This window comes from Macaca fascicularis, chromosome 18 (genome assembly GCF_037993035.2).
Source record: "Macaca fascicularis isolate 582-1 chromosome 18, T2T-MFA8v1.1".
NCBI lineage: Eukaryota > Metazoa > Chordata > Mammalia > Primates > Cercopithecidae > Macaca > Macaca fascicularis.
This window is the reverse complement of record NC_088392.1, coordinates 79,410,791-79,430,536: the sequence shown is the minus strand read 5'-3', so window position 1 is coordinate 79,430,536 and position 19,746 is coordinate 79,410,791.

The window sequence follows — 19,746 nt, the reverse complement described above, 5'->3', positions numbered from 1 at the left end:
AGCATGGTGGAACCCCATCTCCACTAAACATACAAAAATTAGCTGGGCGTGGTGGCACACACCTGTAATCCCAGCTACTCGGGAGGCTAAGGCAGGGGAGTCGCTTGAACCCAGGAGGCAGAGGTTGCAGTGAGCTGAGATCGCACCACTGTAGTCCAGCCTGGGAGACAGAGCAAGACTCCATCAAAAATAAATAAATAAAATAAAATAAAATGAAATATCAATTTTAGGAAAATTTTAAGAACATATTCCACTGAAGAAGAGATCTTTCATTCCACATTCCATAGTTCTTTTGCATACATAGCAAATAGGGTACCCTACGTGGTTTTTCTAGAGAAATATGCAGAGATGTGTTTCAGATACGCAAATTAATTCCATTTAGAAACCCTAAAATAGTGGTCCTTTAGTTCTTAGAAAAGCATGGAAGTAAAACATAGACATGAATTCAACAAGAAGGAAAAACTTCCCAAGGTTTAAATACAGCAAATGCAAATGTACATTTTGGGCTTAGGTTTGAATTTGTAAAAACTGGAAAATTCTAAAAATATTTCAGAAAAAAAGTCATAACCTCAGGCCAGTTATCCAGCATACTTGATGCCAGCTGTCATCTGATAATCATATAGGTAGAACATATTTTAACATATATAGGTAGAGAGATTATTATTTATATATTTTTTCAGTTATGTGTGTTTCTCTAGCTCATTTAGAAAGATTTTCTTTTCTCAGGTTTTCTCAGGGTAAGACAAACACTTTCATAATGAACTCCCACATGTACTGTAGCAGAACACTCTAGAAGTCTACAGTTTGATCTCATAACAATGCTACTTCCTCTTATTGTACCACAGAGGAACTGAAAAAGAAAACATATTTTGTAACTTAATTCAGTATCACTATGGAAAAATAGCAGAGTGCAATTAGTATCAGGCCTTCCAATCTACATAATTCTAGCTTTCTATTTGCTTCTCATAATACTCAACACTTAGACATACTATACTTTTATTTCTAATCTCTATTTGTTTAAATAACACAAAAGCTTCTTCAAATTTCAACTATTATTTATATAGAGTCCTTTGGAAGTTTTATTCTTCTTTTTAATTCAGAAGTTTAGAAGAGAGGGTCTTGGGGAACCTGAAGGCCAACTTCACTTGCCCGAACAGTGGGCCACACTAGGATAGAGGAGGTTCCAATTCAAGCCATTTCCAGTCCATCCTTGAAAACAATTCAGTATGCATAGAATGCATAGGCTCAAAGCTAAGTCCCTTTTAGCCACTGAGATTACATATTCTACTATTTTAAGTAACATAACCATTATGCGAGTCTACAATCATTTGATCCTAGAAAAAATTATGATTACAGGCATACATTGGAGATACAGTTGAGTTCCAGACCACAATAATAAAATGAATGTCAAAATAAAGCAAGTCACATAAATGTTTTGGTTTCCCAGTGCATATAAAAGTTAGGTTTGCACTATACTGTAGTCTATTTTGTACTAGCATTATGTCTGAAAGTATACAGACCTTAATTTAAAAATATTTTATTGCTAAAAAATGCTAAAGATCACCTGATCTTTTAGTGAGTCCTAATCTTTTTGATTGTGGACAGCCTTGTCTCGATGTTGATGGTCTTGACTGATCAGGGTAGTAGTTGATGACAGTTCTGCTAACTGTGGTGATTTGTTAAAATTAGACAACAATGAAGTTTGCTACATCAATTGACTCTGACTTTCATGAAAGATTTCTCTGTGGCATGTAATGCTGCTTGATAATATTTTACCTGCAGTGGAACTTCTTTCAAAATCGGAGTCAGTCCTTTCAAACACTGGTGCTGCTTTATCAACTAGGTTGTGGTAATATTCTTTACTTTCATTTCAAAAATGCTCATGTTCAACCTTCACCAGGAGTAGATTCCATCTCAAGAAACCACTTCCTTTGCTCATCTATAAAAAACAATTCCTCATCTGTTCAAGTTTGATGATGAGATTGCAGCAATTTAGTCACATCTTCATGCTCCACTTCTGATTCTAATTCTCTTTCCATAGTCAACACATCTGCAGTTGCTTCTTCCACTTGAAGTCTTGAACCCCTCAAAGTCATCCATGAGGGTTGGAATCAACTAAGTCCTGTTAATGCTGGTAATCCGACCTCCTCCTATGAACTATGAATGTTCTTAATGGCATCTAGAATGCTGAAGGCTTTCAATTTACTTTACCCAGATCCATTAGAGGAATCACTGTCTATGGCAGCTATAGTCTTACAAAATGTATTTATGAAATAATAAGACTAGAAAGTCAAAATTACTCCTTCATCCGTGGGCTGAAGAAAGGATGCTGTGTTAGTAGGCATTAAAAACATTGATCTCTATTTCTATGTCCATCAGAGCTCTTGGGTGACCAGGTGCATTGTCAATGAGCACTAATTTTTTTTATTTTAATTTCCAGGATACATGTGCAGGACATGCAGATTTGTTGCATAGATAAACGTGTGCCATTGTGGTTTGCTGCACCTATCAACCCATCACCTAGGTATTAAGCCCCACATGCATTAGCTATTTATCCTGATGCTCTCCCTGCCCCCTCATCCCCCCAACAGGCCCCATGTGTGTTGCCCCCCCACCGTGTCCATGTGTTTTCACTGTTCATCTCCCATTTATAAGTGAGAACATGTGGTATTTGGTTTTCTGTTTCTGTGTTAGTTTGCTGAGAATAGTGGCTTCCAGTTCCATCCATGTCCCTGCAAAACACATGACTCATTTCTTTTTATGGCTGCATAGTACTCCATGTTGTATATTTGCCACATTTTCTTTATCCAGTCTATCATTGATGGGCATTTGGGTTGATTTCACATCTTTGCTATTGTGAATAGTAATGAGGAATTACTATTATTTTGAAAGGAATATTTTTTTCTGAGCAGTAGTCTCAACAATGGGCTCAAAATACTATGTGTAAACAGATGTGCTATCATCCAAGCTTTGTTTTTCTATTTCTAGAGCACAGGCAGAGTAGATTTAGCATAATTCCTAAGGGCCCTAGAATGTTTAGAATAGTAAATGACCATTGGCTTCAACTTCAAAGTCACCACATGTATTAGTCCCTAACAAGAGAGTCAGCCTGTCCTTTGAAGCTTTGAAGCCAGGCATTGACTTCTCTCTAGCTATGAAAGTCCTAGAGGTGATATTCTTCCAAGATAAGGCTGTTTTGTCTGCCTTGTTCAGTGTAGTGACCTTCATCAATGGACTTAGCTAGATCTTCTGGATAATTTGCTACAGCTTCTCCATCAGCACTTGCTGCTTCACCTCGTACTTCTAATATTATGGGGATGGCTTCTTTCCTTAAAATTCATACCAATCTCTGTTAGCTTGAAATTTTTCTTCTGCAGCTTCCTCCCCTCTCTCAGCCTTCAGAGAATTAAAGACAGTTAGGCTCTTGCTCTGGTATTGGGGGAACCCACCCCCAACATTTCAACGTAGGTCCTTTCTATTTTCCCTAACTGTTGGCTGGTCTGAGAAATAAAGAGAAAGAGTACAAAGAGAGGAATTTTACATCTGGGCCTCTGGGGGTGACATCACATATCAGTAGGTCCATGATATCCCCTGAGCTGCAAAACCAGCAAGTTTTTATTAGGGATTTCAAAAGGGGAGGGGGTGTATGAACAGGGAATAGATCATAAAGATCACATGCTTCAAATGGCAAAAAAGGAAAACAAAGTTCACATGCTTCTGAGGCCAGTAAAGATCACAAGGCAAAGGGCAAGGCAAGATCACAAGGCAAGGGCAAAATTAGAATTACTGATGAGGGTCTGTGTTCGGCTGTGCACGTATTGTCTTGATAAACATCTTAAACAACAGAAAACAGGGTTCAAGAGCAGAGAACTGTTCTGACCTCAAATTCACCAGGGTGGGATTTTTTCCCTATCCTAATAAGCCTGAGGGTCCTACAGGAGACCAGGGCGTGTTTCAGTCCTTGTCTCAACCGCATAAGACAGTTAGTCCCAGAGCAGCTGTTTATAGAACTCCCCCCAGGAATGCATTCCTTCCCTAGGGTATTAACTATTAATATCCCTTGCTGTGAAAAGAATTCAATGATATCTCTCCTACTTGCACATCCATTTATAGGCTCTCTGCAAGAAGAAAAATATGGCTCTGTTCTGCCCAAGCCCTCAGGCAGTCAGACCTTTGGTTGTCTTCCCTTGTTCCCTAAAATTGCTGTTATTCTGTTCGTTTTCAAGGTGCACTGATTTCATATTGTTCAAACGCCCATGTTTTACAATCAGATTTCATATTGTTCAAACATACATGTTCAACAAGCTATTTGTACAATAGTTGTCCTTAGGTGACGTACATTCTCAGCTTACAAAGATAACAGGATTAAGAGATTAAAGTAAACACAGGCATAAGAAATTATAAGAGTATTATTTTGGAACTGATAATTGTCCATGAAGTCTTCACAATTTATGTTCAGAGATTGCAGTAAAGACAGGCAGGCGTAAGAAATTATGAAAGTATTAATTTTGGGAACTGATAAATGTCCATGAAATCTTCACAATTTATGTTCCTCTGCTGTGGCTCCAGCCGGTCCCTCCATTCTGGGTCCCTGACTTCCTGCAACTCTCCGGGTTAAGCTTTGGCTTAAGAGAATGTTGTGGTTGGCTTGATCTTCTATGCAGACCACTCAAACTTTCTCCATATCAGCAATAGGCTGTTTCACTTTTTTTTTTTTAATCATTCATATGTTCACTGGAGTAGCACTTTTAATTTCTTTCAAGAAATTTTCTTTTGCATTTATAACTTAGCTAACAGTTACAAGATACCACGTTTCCAGCCTATCTCAGCTTTTGTTTGACATGCCCTTCTCACTAAGCTTAATCATTTCTAGTTTTAATTGAAAGTGAGAGATATTGTGATAATTACTTTCACTTGAACACTTAGAGGCCCTCGTAGGGCTATTAACTGGTCTAATTTCAATATTGTGTGTCTCAGGGAATAGGGAGTCCCAAGCAGAGACAGAGAGATATGGGGAACTGCTGACTAGAGAATCAGTCAGAACACACATAATATTGATCAATTACTTTCTCTGTCTCATATGGGCACGGTTCATGGAACCCCAAAACAATTACAATAGTAACATCAAAGATCACTGATCACAGATCAATGTAACAGATATAGTAATAATAAAAATGTTGAAGATATTTTGAGAATTAGCAAAATGTGACACAGAGACAAAGTGAGCACATGTTGTTGGGAAAATGGCACCAATAGATTGCTCAACATAGGGTTGTCACAAACTTTCAATTCTTAAAACACCACATCTGTGAAGCACAATAAGACAAAGCATGCCTGTATTACACTATCAGTTGAAAGGCAAATGTGGTAGCACCAATGGGAAATTATTAGCTAATAATCACAGTGTGTTAAAGAGAAGCGAGGCAATGTGAAGAATGCATCAGTATAGGAGAAAAATCATCTTTAAATCTCTCATCAATTTCCACTGGCTGTTTTGCTGAAAGCAATTGTAAATTTGAGATACGTACTGATTTCAGCAGCCTTCTCAGTGGTTGTGGGCTGAACCCATTAATCAATCAGCTAAAAGCTGATTGTAACTTTTACTTTATATTTAAAATTGAGCTTTCCAAACAGCAGTGGATATCAGAGGCCAGGAGCCCAGAAGCTTTTCTGTGTTGGGGTTTTGCCTTTCATTTTTCAATCTCCAAGTCCCCATGACTTTGGTGGGGCCACACCCACTGGGCCACCCTGCGTCTGTTCCCTTCTAATCCCTTGATGTTTGCAGAGAAAGTAGTTTACATTGCCACTTCTTCAACACTCCTTGTGGTTTGCTGTGTCAACAGAGTATTTCTGATGCTGCATTTGGTTAACTGACCAATTTGTTCCTCCATCTTTTTATGCCATTCCCTTGAGACAAACCACACTGATAGAAGTGGTGTTTGTTCTCTCAGGTGTTTGCATGTGCATGTACATGTGCCGTATTTCTCATGAAGATACCACAAAATGTGTTTAAGCAATTAATGCTTCTTTGGCAATAAAAAACCATGTTTGGATGAGAGAATTTTAAAACCGGAAGGGATCAAGAAATTACCTAACCCAAAATCAGCCTGATGAGAAAACTTAGGTCCAGAGAAGGGAAGTAACTTGTTCTGAGTCAATAAAAACTAAGAAGGTATCCTTTGACTGGCCAAAGCTGCTATCTTCATTTCCCTCTGAATTTCCTCCTGCCTCCCTTCTCCTCCTCAGTCTTCACTGCGGATTCATCTTCTCTAAGCATTAGTGCTTCCACAGTTCCAGTTCCATCTCCCAGCCTTCTCCCATCCTGGCGTGATCATCAAGCAGCCTTCTTCATGCTAATGACTTCCATGATCTCATCTACATGGATGAATCTCAAATATTCCAGTTAAAGCCTCTTTCACCTTCTCCAGACCTCTACTACCAATGACATATTGGAGGTCTCCTTCTGAGCCACCTCACTCCTCAATGTGCCCAGCGTACCCATCCTAATGGGTTCCTCCTCCCATAGTTCCTACCTCAGCAAATTACTCCACTATTCTAGCCATTGTCCCAAAGCAAAGATAATTATTGAATCTCCTTCTGCACACACACACACACACACACACACACACACACACACACGCACACATGCACCAGTCCATTAGCTACCAGTGTTCCTCCTGCATCCCTCCAGAGTCCACCTTCTCATCTCAGCTCCACTATCACTTCTTGGACTCTGGCTCTTCTTTCCTCTAACACATCTTGATGAGAGACATTCCTCTGTCTCCAGAGGGTTCCAGTTGTATGCCACATTCCTCCTCCAGCAGCCATAACAGTCAACTGAATCCTAAGACCCAGTTAGCCCCATAGAATAATTCATCAAAAGTAATGAAGCTGGTCTGAGAATTCTCCATAGTACCAGCTTCAGAGAACAGAAGCTTCAGGAGGAGAAAATGGCCCAACGCCACCATACCACTGAGCTGACTCTTCAGAGCTGTGGCTTCGGCTGATTACAGCCCTTTTCTGTGAGAGCTAATTCCCCCATTTCTCATGTTGCTTGATTGTAAATCATGATATCAGCCCATAATCCACGAGTATGTTTTTTATTAACAGTATAACCCTTTAAATCTATACAAAATTCTGGAAATGTCACTGTAGTTACAACTCTCAAGTTTTAATGTTTAGTATTTGTATTATTGTAAACTTTTTTGCCTCCCATATTTAAATCGTTTTGCTGGGGCCTAATAATTCAAGTGTCTAGTTTGTTGAGTTTTGGCTAATGCACATCGTCATACAGCCCAATCACACTCCAAATACTGACCATTTCCTCCACCCAGACGTGTTGCTCATTTGCTGTCACTGTCGTCCCTCCTCCCCATCTCCCCATCCCCACTGCCACTCCTGTTTTAGGCAAGCTCTGATGAACTGTTGATCACTACAGTTTTGGCTTTTCTACAATTTTCTATCAATGGAATCATACAGTACATGCAGCTTAGTGTGACGCTTGTGAGACTTCTCCATGTTGGGTGCATCAGTAGCTCATTCGTTTTTACAGCTGAGTGTTTCTCCATGTTAAGACTATACTGTATTTTATCTACTCAATCTCCAGTTGACAGCCATTTGGGTTGTTTCCAGTTTTGACTACAATAAATAATGCTGGTGTGAATACATCCAAGTCTTAGTATGAATGTACGCATTCTCATGCATAAAAGCCTAGAATCGGAATTACTGAATAACAAGGTAAGTATACATTTAACTATAAAATGAAATGCAAAACTGTTTTCCAAAGTGGTGCCACCATTTTCCCACAAGCAATGCGTGAGTTATGGTTGCTTCACATTCTTTCTCACACTTGGGATTGTACATTTTGTGTTTTATTTTTAAAGTTTTAGCTATTCTAGGGAGTGAGTACCTAATGGTTCCAATATTCATTTTCCTGAAAACTAGTAATATTGACCAACTTCTCACATTATTGGTCATTTACATAACTTACTTTGTGAAATGTCTCTTGAAATCCTCTGCTAATATTTTTTAAAAGCTTGCATCTTATTTTTGAGTTGTGAGTGTGTTTTTTTAATATATGTTCTTGATAATAGTCATTCTTCAGATATGTGTTTGGTAAGTATTTACTCTGAGAGTTGCCTTTTCATTTTCTTACTTTAAAGAAAAAAATTTAAATTTCAGTAAAGTCTACTTCATCTTTTTATTTATTTTATGGTTCATTTGGCAGGAGCTGGGGGCTCAATTTAAGAAACTGTCTACTCAAGGTCATAAGAATTGTCTTCTCTTTCCTTCTGAAAAATTTATGGATCTTATATGTCGACTACGATACATTTTGAGTTAAGAGTTGTGAATTATGTGGATGTAGTCTAAGTAAGTTTTGCTTTTGTCCCCCCTTTTTTTAATAATTCACATATTCGACAGCTTTAGACCAAGTCTTTGAAAAGAATTTGCTTTCACCATTGGAGCCTGCTTTCACCTTGGAGCCCTTGTCAAAAATCAATTGAACATATATGTGTGGGTCTATTTCCAACTCTATTTTGTTATGTTGGAACATGTTCATGTAGGCAGAAAATCCTTTAGCCGATATCACACTGTCTTGGTTGCTGTAGCTTTATAATAAGCCTTGCAATCAAAAGGTATATAATTTCCAACTTTGTTTTTCTTTTTAAAATATTTTTGGCTTTTCTAGGTCCTTTGATTTCGTGTAAATTTTGGTGCCCCTCCCTTGACAATTGCTACAAAAACTTGCTGACTCCAGGGAAAATTACTACCTTAGCTGTCATGTCTTACAATATATACAATAATCTATTTCTCCATTTATTTAAGTCTTTGATTTTCTCAAAAAATTTTTGTAGTTTTCAGTGAACAAGATGTATACTTTTCACTCGTCTTTTCTTAAGTTTATTCAAAGGAATTTTATTTGTACTTTTGTAAACAGAGTTGCTTTGACAACTGAGTTGTTCCTCATTTCAACATCCAGTAGGTGTTCTCCTTACTGATATATAGAAAATCAATGGTATTTTTAACCTCAACCTTGTTTTTCGTACCTCGCTAAAGTCACTTCTTATCTTTAGCTTTCTTTCTGTGGATTTCCTTGGATTTTCTGCCTGCATTAACATGTTAACTACAAAAAAAGTTAATTTTGTTCATTTCTGATCTGTATTCCCTTAGCTTTGTTTTCTGACCTTACAGAAATTCCCATGCAGTGTTGAAAGGGGATTCTGGCTTGTCCATAATCTCAAGAACATTGTATTCAGTCTTTTACCATTAAGTGTGATATTGGTTATAGATTTTTCATATCTGTCTCTTATCAGGTTGAGGAAGTTATCTTTTATTTCTAGTTTGCTAAGAGTTTTACTGTTTGAGTCAAATTCTACGAAATGCTTTTTTGACTCCAATTGAGAAAAATCCTATTTGTTCTCCCTAATTCTGTTAATATGAAATATTATGATTTGTCAATATGTTAATATGAAATATATTGATTTATTTGCCAACTATTAAACAATCTTGCATTCCTGAGATGCAACCCAGTTTTTATAACTTATTACGTTTTGTATATTGTATCATTTTCTTTGAAAATACGCTGTTAAGGATTTTTGTGTTTATGTTCGTGGGGGACATTTCTCTGTCTTTTCTATTCTCTTTTATTTCTTTGGCTTTGGTGTGAGGATAACACTGGCCTTATAAGATGAGTTGAGAAGGGTTATTTTGCCTCAATTTTATGCAACAGCTTTTATGGCTTTAGTGGTTTTTTTTCTCCTAAAATATTTGATAGAATTAACCAATGAAGCCAGCTGAGTCTGGACATTTCTATTTGTGAATATTTTAAATTATGAATTCAATATGTTTCATTGATATGGGACAGTTCAGTTGTCTGTTTCTTCCTAAGTCAGTTTTGGTAAGTGTGGTTTCTTTAAAAATACTACTATTTCATTTAAGTTGTCATGAGATTTTCTTATTTTTCTTTCACTATCTATAGAAACTGGAAGGATGTCCACTCTTTTACTCCTGATATTGGAATTCCCTTTGGTTTAATATGCTTTCTTTTATTTACTTTCTTAGATGGAAATTTGGATAATTATTTTATGCTTTTCTTTCTTACAGCAATAAATATTCCTTAAAGCAATAAATGAACCCTCTAATACTATCTTAGCTACATCTCACAACTTTTGATATGTTTTACTTTCATTGTTATTGAATTCAAAATATTTTCTAGTTTCCCTTTTGATTTCTTCTTTGGCCAGTGTATTTTTAGTGAAGACAGGGTTTCACTGTGTTAGCCAGGATGGTCTCGACCTCTGGACCTCGTGATCTGCCTGCCTTGGCCTCCCAAAGTGCTGGGATTATGGGCATGAGCCACCACACCCAGTCTCAGTATATAGTTTATCTTGATGAATATTCATGTGCACCGGAAAAGAATAAGTATTTTTTCGTTGTTGGGTGGAGGATTCCATCCATGTTATTTAGATCAACTGGTTTGGTAGTGTTGTTCAAGTCTCTGTCTTTATTGATTGTCTATTTTCATCAATTACAAAGAAAGGAGTATTGAAATTTCCCACTATAATTGGTCCTTTTTCCATTTCTTCGTTTAGTTTTGACAGTTTTGTTTAATATATTTTGGACTCCGTTATGACACACATATGTTTATCAGTGTTTTCTCTTTCTGCTAAATTAAATATCATAGTAAAAATCTCTCTGTAGCAAAACTCCTTACCATATATTTTTAATACTAATATAGATAATTTTTCTTTGTTTTACTTACTGTTTTCATAATATATGTTTTTCACTCTTTTTACTTTCAACCTATTTGCCTCTTCGTATTATTCAAAGTACATTTATTATAAATAGCATATAGTTGGATATGTTTGCTCTTTGTCCTGTCTGATAATCTGGCTTTATTTGAAGGTGACATATGGAATATAACTAAGAGGTAATACTATTTTCTAATCCTGAACTAGTCTCATGGACACTAAAGCAATATTCCATTATGCAAATATTAATTTCCTTTCCCTCAGTAATCATTTACTTTCTTTCCACTTATTATTACATTTACCTATGCCCTCCTCAATATAGAAGTATTAGGCACAACAAAAGGATTAGCCCATAAAGCTAGTAGCAATATAAATCAAACCTATACTTTCCTTTTCATTCACCCCCAATGACTCCGGGAACAATTGGATAAACATAAGCATATAGGATTATCTCATCTGCTAGGTAGACAGGAGCCTAAAGATCTTCAGATGAGGAAGGAAAGTTGACAATTATCATGCCCTTCGGAACTTAGGCAATTATATTCAAAGGCATTGCCATTTTGTCTCGTTTAGCAATAGAAATTCTAGAAGCAATCTGGGACCCATTTTACGAGGTCAAGTGAAGAAGAGGGAAATTTTTGAGGAGGGGTTTCAAGATAACTCCATAGAGACGTCTCATACTCACCTGATCCACAAAGAAGAACTTAAATATTGAGTAGGTAATCACACTTCAAATAGATGATCCAAGAGAGAACACTGGAATTCAAAAGAGAAGTGACAGGAAACACCTAAATAAAGGAGAGGGATCAGGAGCCTACTCGGCCAGGATTGACTGGGAGCCCGGAGAGACTCCTCAAAGCAGGAAAAGGAAAAGAGATGGTCAGTGTTCCCATCGGGGACTCCTGCAATCCTAGCCATGGTGGAGTTCCTCAACCCTCATGGCCAGAAAACTGACAGAGTGAGTTTTCTAAAGACTATGCAATGACATTGCCCCAGAGAGAGAGAGAACACTGGGTTTCACACCCCCAAACCCTAAGCAGCTACAGTACAGTGTCATTCTTCTACATATGGATATCAAATTTTCCTAGCACCATTTATTAAAGAGAGTGTGAATGAAGCTGAACCTCCATCTCTGACCATGTGTAAAAATCAACTCAAGACGAATTAAAGACTTAAATATAAGACCTGAAACTATAAAACTACTAGGTGAAAACACTTCAATATATTGGTCTAGGCACATTTTTTATAGCTAAGATTTTAAAAGGACAGACAACAAAAACAAAAATAGACAAATGAAACCATATTAAATAAAAACCTTCCACACAGCAAAAGCAACAATCAATAGAGTGAAGAGACAATCTGTAGAATGGGAGAAAATATTTGCAACCTGTTCATATGAGAAGAAACTCATATCCAGAATATACAAAGAACTCAAACAACTCAACAGTAAAATAATAATAATAGGAAACCCATTAAACAGTAGGCAAAAGACATGAATAGACATTTCTCAAAAGAAGATACACAAATGGCTAACAAGTATTTTTTTTTAAACGCTCAACATCATTAATCATCAGAGAAATGCAAATCAAAATCACAAAGAGATATCATATCACTCCTGATAGAATGGCTATGATAAGACAAAAAGTAACAGATGCTGGCATAGATGCAGAGAAAAAGGAACACATATACCATTGGTGATAATGTAAATTAGTGTAGCCACTGTGAGAAACATGATAGGGATTTCTGAAAAAACTAAAAATAGAACTATCATATGATCCAGCAATCCCACCACTGGGTATTTATCCAAAGGAAAAGAAATCAGTTTATTAGAGATACCTGCACTTGCATGTCTACTGCAGCACTATTCACACTAGCAAGATATGGACTTAAGTGTCCATCAAAGGATGAATGGATAAAGAAAATGTGGTGTATATTGTGAACCCCATATATCTGAAGCAGTTCTCAATTTAGGAAATTTATTGTGCCAAAGCTAAGGATGCCCACCCATGACACAGCCTCAGGAGGTCCTAATGACATGTGCCCAAGGTGGTTCAAGCACAGCTTGGTTTCATTCATTTTAGGGAGACATGGGACATCAATCAATATGTGTAAGATGAACATTGGTTTAGTCTGGAAAAGTGGGACAACTCAAAGAGGGGAGGAGGCTTCCAGGTCATGGATAGGTAAGAGACAAATGATTGCATTCTTTTGAGTTTCTGATTAGCCTTTCCAAAGGAAGCAATCATATAGGCATTTATCCCAGTGGGCAGAGGGATAACTTTGAATAGAATGGGAGGCAGGTTTGCCCTAAGCAGTTCCCAGCTTGACTTTTCCCTTTAGCTTAGAGATTTTGGAGCCCCAGGATTTATTTTCCTTTCGCAATATATACACAATGGAATACCATTCAGTCACGAAAAGGAATGAAACCATGTCATTTGCAGCAACATGGATGTAACTGGAGGTCATTATGTTAAGTGAAATAACAAGACACAAAAAAACACACATCACATGTTTTCACTTATATGTGGGAGCTAAAAAAGTTAATCTCACAGAGGTAGAGAGCAGAATGATAGATACCAGAAACCAGGGAGGGTGTAGGGTGGAAGATGGGGATGAAGAGAGGTTTGTTGATGGATTCAAATGTACAGTCAGATAGGAAGAATCAGTTCTAATGTTCGATAGCAGAGTAGGGTAAATATAGTTAGCAACAACGCATTGTATATTTCAAAGTAGGTGGAAGACTTGAACTGTCTACAACAGTTAAATGGTTAAGTACTTAAGGTGATGATGGATACCCCAAGTGCCCTGACTTGAGTAATACACATTCTATGTGTATACTGACATGTATCCCATAAATAAGTGAAATATTATGTATCCATAAAAAATAAGGAGTAAAAATGATTACATAACTGACAATATCTTCTCCCTTCCCTCTTCTTTCATTTCCAATGTATCTTTCAATTGGTCCAATGATCTGTCTTAATGTCACACGTGTGAAGTTGTGACACGTATTCATTTATTCATACAAACCATTCCTTTAATCCTTCATTTCAACACATTTCCCCAATTTAGTAAGCAGGTGTTTTGATTGTCTGTGCTAGTTTTCTAATAATCCACCGTTCTATGGATGGTATAATATATACATCTATTGTATGTGGCACTTTAGCCTATTGTTGCATTGTATCCTCAGTGAAACAGGGTCCTTGATATGAAGATACCTCGGTAGAGGATCTAAATTGAAATAAAATTTATTTTTCTAATCATCTGATGATATTCAAAGCATTTGTTCCCATTACCAAATCCAACTCCAAAATAAGTGTTCAGCACATTCAAAACCCATCCCTATCCTTCTGGGGCCACAGGCAAAGGCCAGTATAGTCCACCGCCTAACTGTATCCTCTCAGGACATAAAATCCTTTAGTCTATAGTTAACTTATAGGAAAAAAATAGTAAAAGTTAGTCTCATATTGAGCCTGAGAGGTAGTCAGAGATCTGCCTTTCTTAACTTGCTTGAATGCCCCCATGACCACTAACCTTGTGTACATAGTAGGCCACCTCCAGGGAGAACTAGAACATTCTTTTACTGCCTCCAATGCCCTTCCAAATGTGAAAGAAACTTTTACTGTTGAGTATCAACATGACACACTTTTTTTCTTTTTATATCTGTATTATTTACGGCTGTGCAACAAATTATCCCCCAAAACAATGTAAGATAATAGTACTTATTATCTCACATAATTTCTGAGGAGAAGAAATTCAGTAGCAACCTAGTTGGGTGGTTGTGCCTTAGAGGCTTTCATGGAGTGGTGGTCAAGCTGTCTGTTACGGCTGCAGTCCTGAAGGCTTGAGTGTAGTGGCTGGTGGATCTGCTTTTAATCCCACTTGAATGGCTGTTGTTTCTCACCATGCTGGCCTTTAAATAAGGCTGGAAATCACACTGCAGCTGGCTTTCTCTGGAATGACTGATACAAGGGAGACCAAATGAGTAAGTTATCTCTACCAGTCACATAGACCATCCTTAATATGACAAGGGAGGGAACCACACAAGATTGTAAATACCGCAAGGTAGGAATTATTTGGGGCCACGCTGGAAGCTGGCTTACAAAGCCTATAATGTTCATAACATTGTACCCCTTACTATGATTTCTCTTTATTTCTAGTCATCTAAGACCCATATTCCAGATCCTATCATCAATTTATTGGCTGTGGCCCAAGAGTCAATATCAATCCATACCTCATTTTTGTTAATATCACTTAGTTTTGTTAATATATTTATGAACGCCACTCTGAATTCTGTCCATTGAGTGAATGAATCTTTCCCTTCAATAATTGTCTAGCCATGAGCAGGCTGCAATGCAGCCAACTTTGAGACCAGTGTGGGCCCTCCACATCTGAGCTACATTGTGTAAGCTGTGCTACTTTTGGGGATCCTGCAATATTAATCTCATGGGGATACTCATTCAGATGTGAAGTTAAGTTTAAGTTATCAGGGAGATGCATGTGGGGCTCCTAGACAGCGCTGCCACTTGCTTGTGTTTGCAATGGGTTCCGTCAGTGGATTCCCCTGTGACACATTCTTGAACACACCATTTCTTTTTGATGCAGTTCCTTTGTGCAGGTAGCTCCCAACTGGAGCATTCATCTCATATAACCCATTACATGCAGAGTATTCCAGGCTTCAAAATAATTTGTGTCATTCAGTAATAGATACAGTTTCTATCAGGGATCAATAAAAGGCTAACAGTGGTCTCTCAAAAAGAGTTTACCTGGCAGCCATCTCAAGCAGTTTTCTAATTTAAAATATTGAGTGGTCATCACTGGTTGGCAATCAAGGGCTTCTGTCAAACGTCCTGTCAGCATAGGTATTTGTTGTGGACACTTTTTTTTTTTGAGGCAGAGTCTCGCTATGTCCCACAGGCCAGAGTGTAGTGGCGCAATCTCAGCTCATTGCAAGCTTCGCCTCCTGTTTTTCACTGCATTCTTCTGCTTCAGCCTCCCGAGTAGCTGGGACTACAGGTGCCCGCCACCAAGCCCAGCTAATTTTTTGTATTTTTAGTAGAGATGGGGTTTCACCGTGTTAGCCAGGATGGTCTCGATCTCCTGACCTCATGATCCGACCACCTCAACCTCCCGAAGTGCTGGGATTACAGGCGTAAGCCACCGCAACCAGCCTGTGGACACTTTGTTTTTTGTTTGTTTGTTTGTTTGTTTGTTTGTTTTTGAGACGGAGTCTCGCTCTGTTGCCCAGGCTGGAGTGAGTGGCGCAATCTTGGCTCACTGCAAGCTCCACCTCCCAGGTTCACACCATTCTCCTGCCTCAGCCTCCCGAGTAGCTGGGACCACAGGCGCCACCACCTTGCCCGGCTAATTTTTTGTATTTTTAGTAGAGACGGGGTTTCACCGTGTTAGCCAGGATGGTCTCGATCTCCCGACCTCCCGATCCGCCCGCCTCGGCCTCCCAAAGTGCTGGGATTACAGGCATGAGCCACCGTGCCCGGCCCTGTGGACACTTTTAATATCATTTCATTGAATTGTTTTTAGAGGTTGCTTTGGGGATTAAACTATACATCTTTAATTTATCACAATCTATTTAAAGCTAATTTTTAATTACTTTTGACGAAATGTAGAAACTTTTCAATAGAAATTCATACAAATTGAGGGGAAAAATATATACTCACATATTTGCCATTTCGAATGCTTTTACTTCCTCGTTCAGGCTTGAGTTACTATCAGGTGTTATTTTTCTTCATTCTGAAGGACTTTCTTTAGTATACTTTAAGGTACAAATCAGCTAGTAGTAATTTTTTTTTTTTTTTTTTTTTTTTGAGACAGAGTCTTGCTCTGTTGCCAGGCTGGAATGTAGTGGCAGCTAGCAGTGAAATTTTTTGTTGTTGTTCATCTGAAAATGGCTTAATTTAATACTTCAATTTTGAAAGATAGTTTTGAAGGATATAGAATTATTGGTTGCAGTTTTATTTTTCTTTTAGTCTCTTGTGACATTCCAACATCCCCTGTCTTCCATTGTTTCTGTTGAAATATTGTCCACCAATCTTATCGTTTATCTGTATATACTAAGTTATTTTTGGGCTGCTTTCATGACTTTTTCTTCATTTTTACTTTTTTAGAAATTTGATTATGATGTGTAGTCTAGTTTCTTTGTATTCACCTTCTTCAAGATTCATCTCTTGGATCTGTTTAGTTAAAGGTATTCACCAAGTTTAGGAATTTCAGCCATTTTTTTTCCCATTAGGATGCCTTTTATTTCTTTTTCTTGTGTGATTGCTCTGGCTAGGACTTCCAGTATTATGCTGAGTGGGAGTGGTGGGAGTGGGCATTCTTGTCTTGTTCTGGTTCTTAGAAGAAATGCTTCCAGTTTTTGTCCATTCAGTATGATATGGCTGTGGGTTTGTCATAGATGGCTCTTGTTATTTTGATATGTATTTCTTAAATGTCTGGTTTCTTGACTTTTTTTTTTTTTATCATGAAGGAATGTTGGATTTTATCAAAAGATTTTTCTATGTATATTGAGATGATCATATGGGTTTTGTTTTTAATTTTGTTTATGTGGTGAATCAAATTTATTGATTTGAATATGTTGAACTGACCTTGCATCTCAGGAATGAAGCCTATTTGGTGATGGAGAATTAATATTTTGATATGCTGCTAGATTTGGTTTGCTAGTATCTTGTTGACGATTTTTACATCTGTGTTCATCAGGAATATTGGCCTGTAGTTTTCTTTTTTGTTGTTGTTGTGTCTTTGCCAGGGTTTAGTATAAGGGTGATGCTGGCTTCATAGAATAAGTTAGGGAGGTGTCCTACTTCTAAGTTTTTTGGAATAGTTTCAGTAGGATTGGTACCAGCTCTTCTTTGTACATCTGGAAGAATTTGGCCATGAATCCATCTGATATGGGGCTTTTGGGGGGTTAGTAGATTTTATAACTGATTCAATTTTGGAACTCTCTATTGGTCTGTTTAGTGTTTCAATTTCTTACTGATTAAGCCTTGGGAAATTGTACGTTTCCATGGATTTGTTCATTTCCTCCAGATTTTCCAGTGTGTTTGCATAGAGGTGTCCATGATAGTCTCTGAGGATATTTTGTGTTTCTGTGAGATTAGGTGTAATGTCACCTTTTCCATTTCTGATGATTCATTTCATTTCTGATTTTCTTTGTAAATATAGGGTAGTGTATCAATCTTGTTTATCATTTCAAAGAACCAACATTTAGTTTTGTCAATCCTTTGTTTGCATTTTTAGGTATCAATTTTATTCAGTTCTGCTCTGATTTTAGTTATTTCTTTTCTTCTGCTACCTGTGGAGTTACTTTGTTCTTGGTTTTTTAGTTACTCTAAGTGTGATGATAGATTGATAATTTGAAATCTTTTCAACTTTTTGAATTTTGGGTTTAGCATTTTGACCATGCTATGTGGAGATGTGGTGTGGTTAGTTTGTTTGCTTTTTCACTTACCAAGTTTGGAGTTCTATGCGTTTCCTGAATCTACGAGGTAATGAAGGGTTACACAACTTGGTAAGTTGGGGGCTACTATTTCTTCAAATAATTTTATTCTCCATTATCTCCCTCTTTGCCTGTGGGAAGTTCAATTATACACGTCAGAATATTCCATATTGTCTGAAAGTGCCCCACAAGTCACTGAGTCTGTTTCTAAATCTTTTTTTCTCTTCAAATTAGATGATTTCTGTTGATAATTCTTCAAACTGAATTTTTTTTGCCTTCTCTAATTTGCTGTTAAGTCCAATTCATCTCATTTTCAATTTAAATCACTTTTTTCATTTTATTTTCATTTGACTTTTTGCATATTTTCCATTTCTTTACCAGGATACCATACCTATTCACTTGCTGTGACTATCTTTTGCTGTAAGTTCACATTGATTTTACAATTTGTATTTTAAATTTTTGGCTTTAAAACCTTTTTGCTTTAAATTTTTTATCTATTAATTCTAATATCGGAGAGGTTTTATAGTCTGTTCCTAGTGACTGCTTTTCCTCTTGATTCTGTCATCCTTTACCTAATTTTTCCCATGTGTAGTAATTTTAAGTTGTATACTGGTCATTGTGGTTGACACTACAGAGATTCTTGACTTTGTTATTCTATTCTGAAGACTTTTTACTTTTGTTCTTGAATGCAGTTTAATTACTTACTCATCACCCTGCACATGTGGAGGCTACATTTTTGTTATCATACCAAATATCCAGGTTTTCTTTTCATCTTAGAACTCATCTTTATTGTTGGGACATAACAGTTTTTCCTAAGTTACGGTCTCTCTTGGATTTCAGTGGAAAGGCCAAGTTCTTTTAACTTGACAAGATTCAAACATCAAACTCTGCCTCCCCTGTGATGGGAAGCAGTTAAAATTCTGCTTAGATTTTTCAGCCTTAATGTTTTTGCTTCCTTCCAACCTCCTGGTATTCTCTTGCACAGCGCATGAGCAAGCCAAATATACATGGGTAGTAGATATTTGATTGGTGTGCTCTTTCCTCTGTATCTCCCTCCTTTCAAGATTTTTTTCCTCCATTTCCAGTCTCTCTGACAACGCTGAACTCCATATTTTCACATATTATCCAAATGAAACAGTACTGTTTTTTCCGCTTGAATTCTAGCTATCACCACAATGTGTGCACTAGGGATGGTTTTTAGGACAAAAATGGTGGGAATGTAGCTCTCAGTGAATTTTTTTTCTTTCCAGGGTCAAATTTCCTCCAGGTTCAATCAGTTTCCTCCTGATTTTGCTTACTCTTCAGTGACTTCTAATAGTTGCGCTTTAAAAAGTATTTCATTCAGAGTTTATAATTGTTATGTTCAAGAGGATTAGTCTGATCAAAGATATTTCTGGATTTGACTGTTTTGAGTATTTCTGGATCTGGCTCCATAAACTATGCTTAAATATTAATTGGGCTTATGGGTTTATGGTTTACTAAATCAAGCAGGCAATATGTATTCAAACCACAAACTACATGAAGATAGGCCTGTGATTA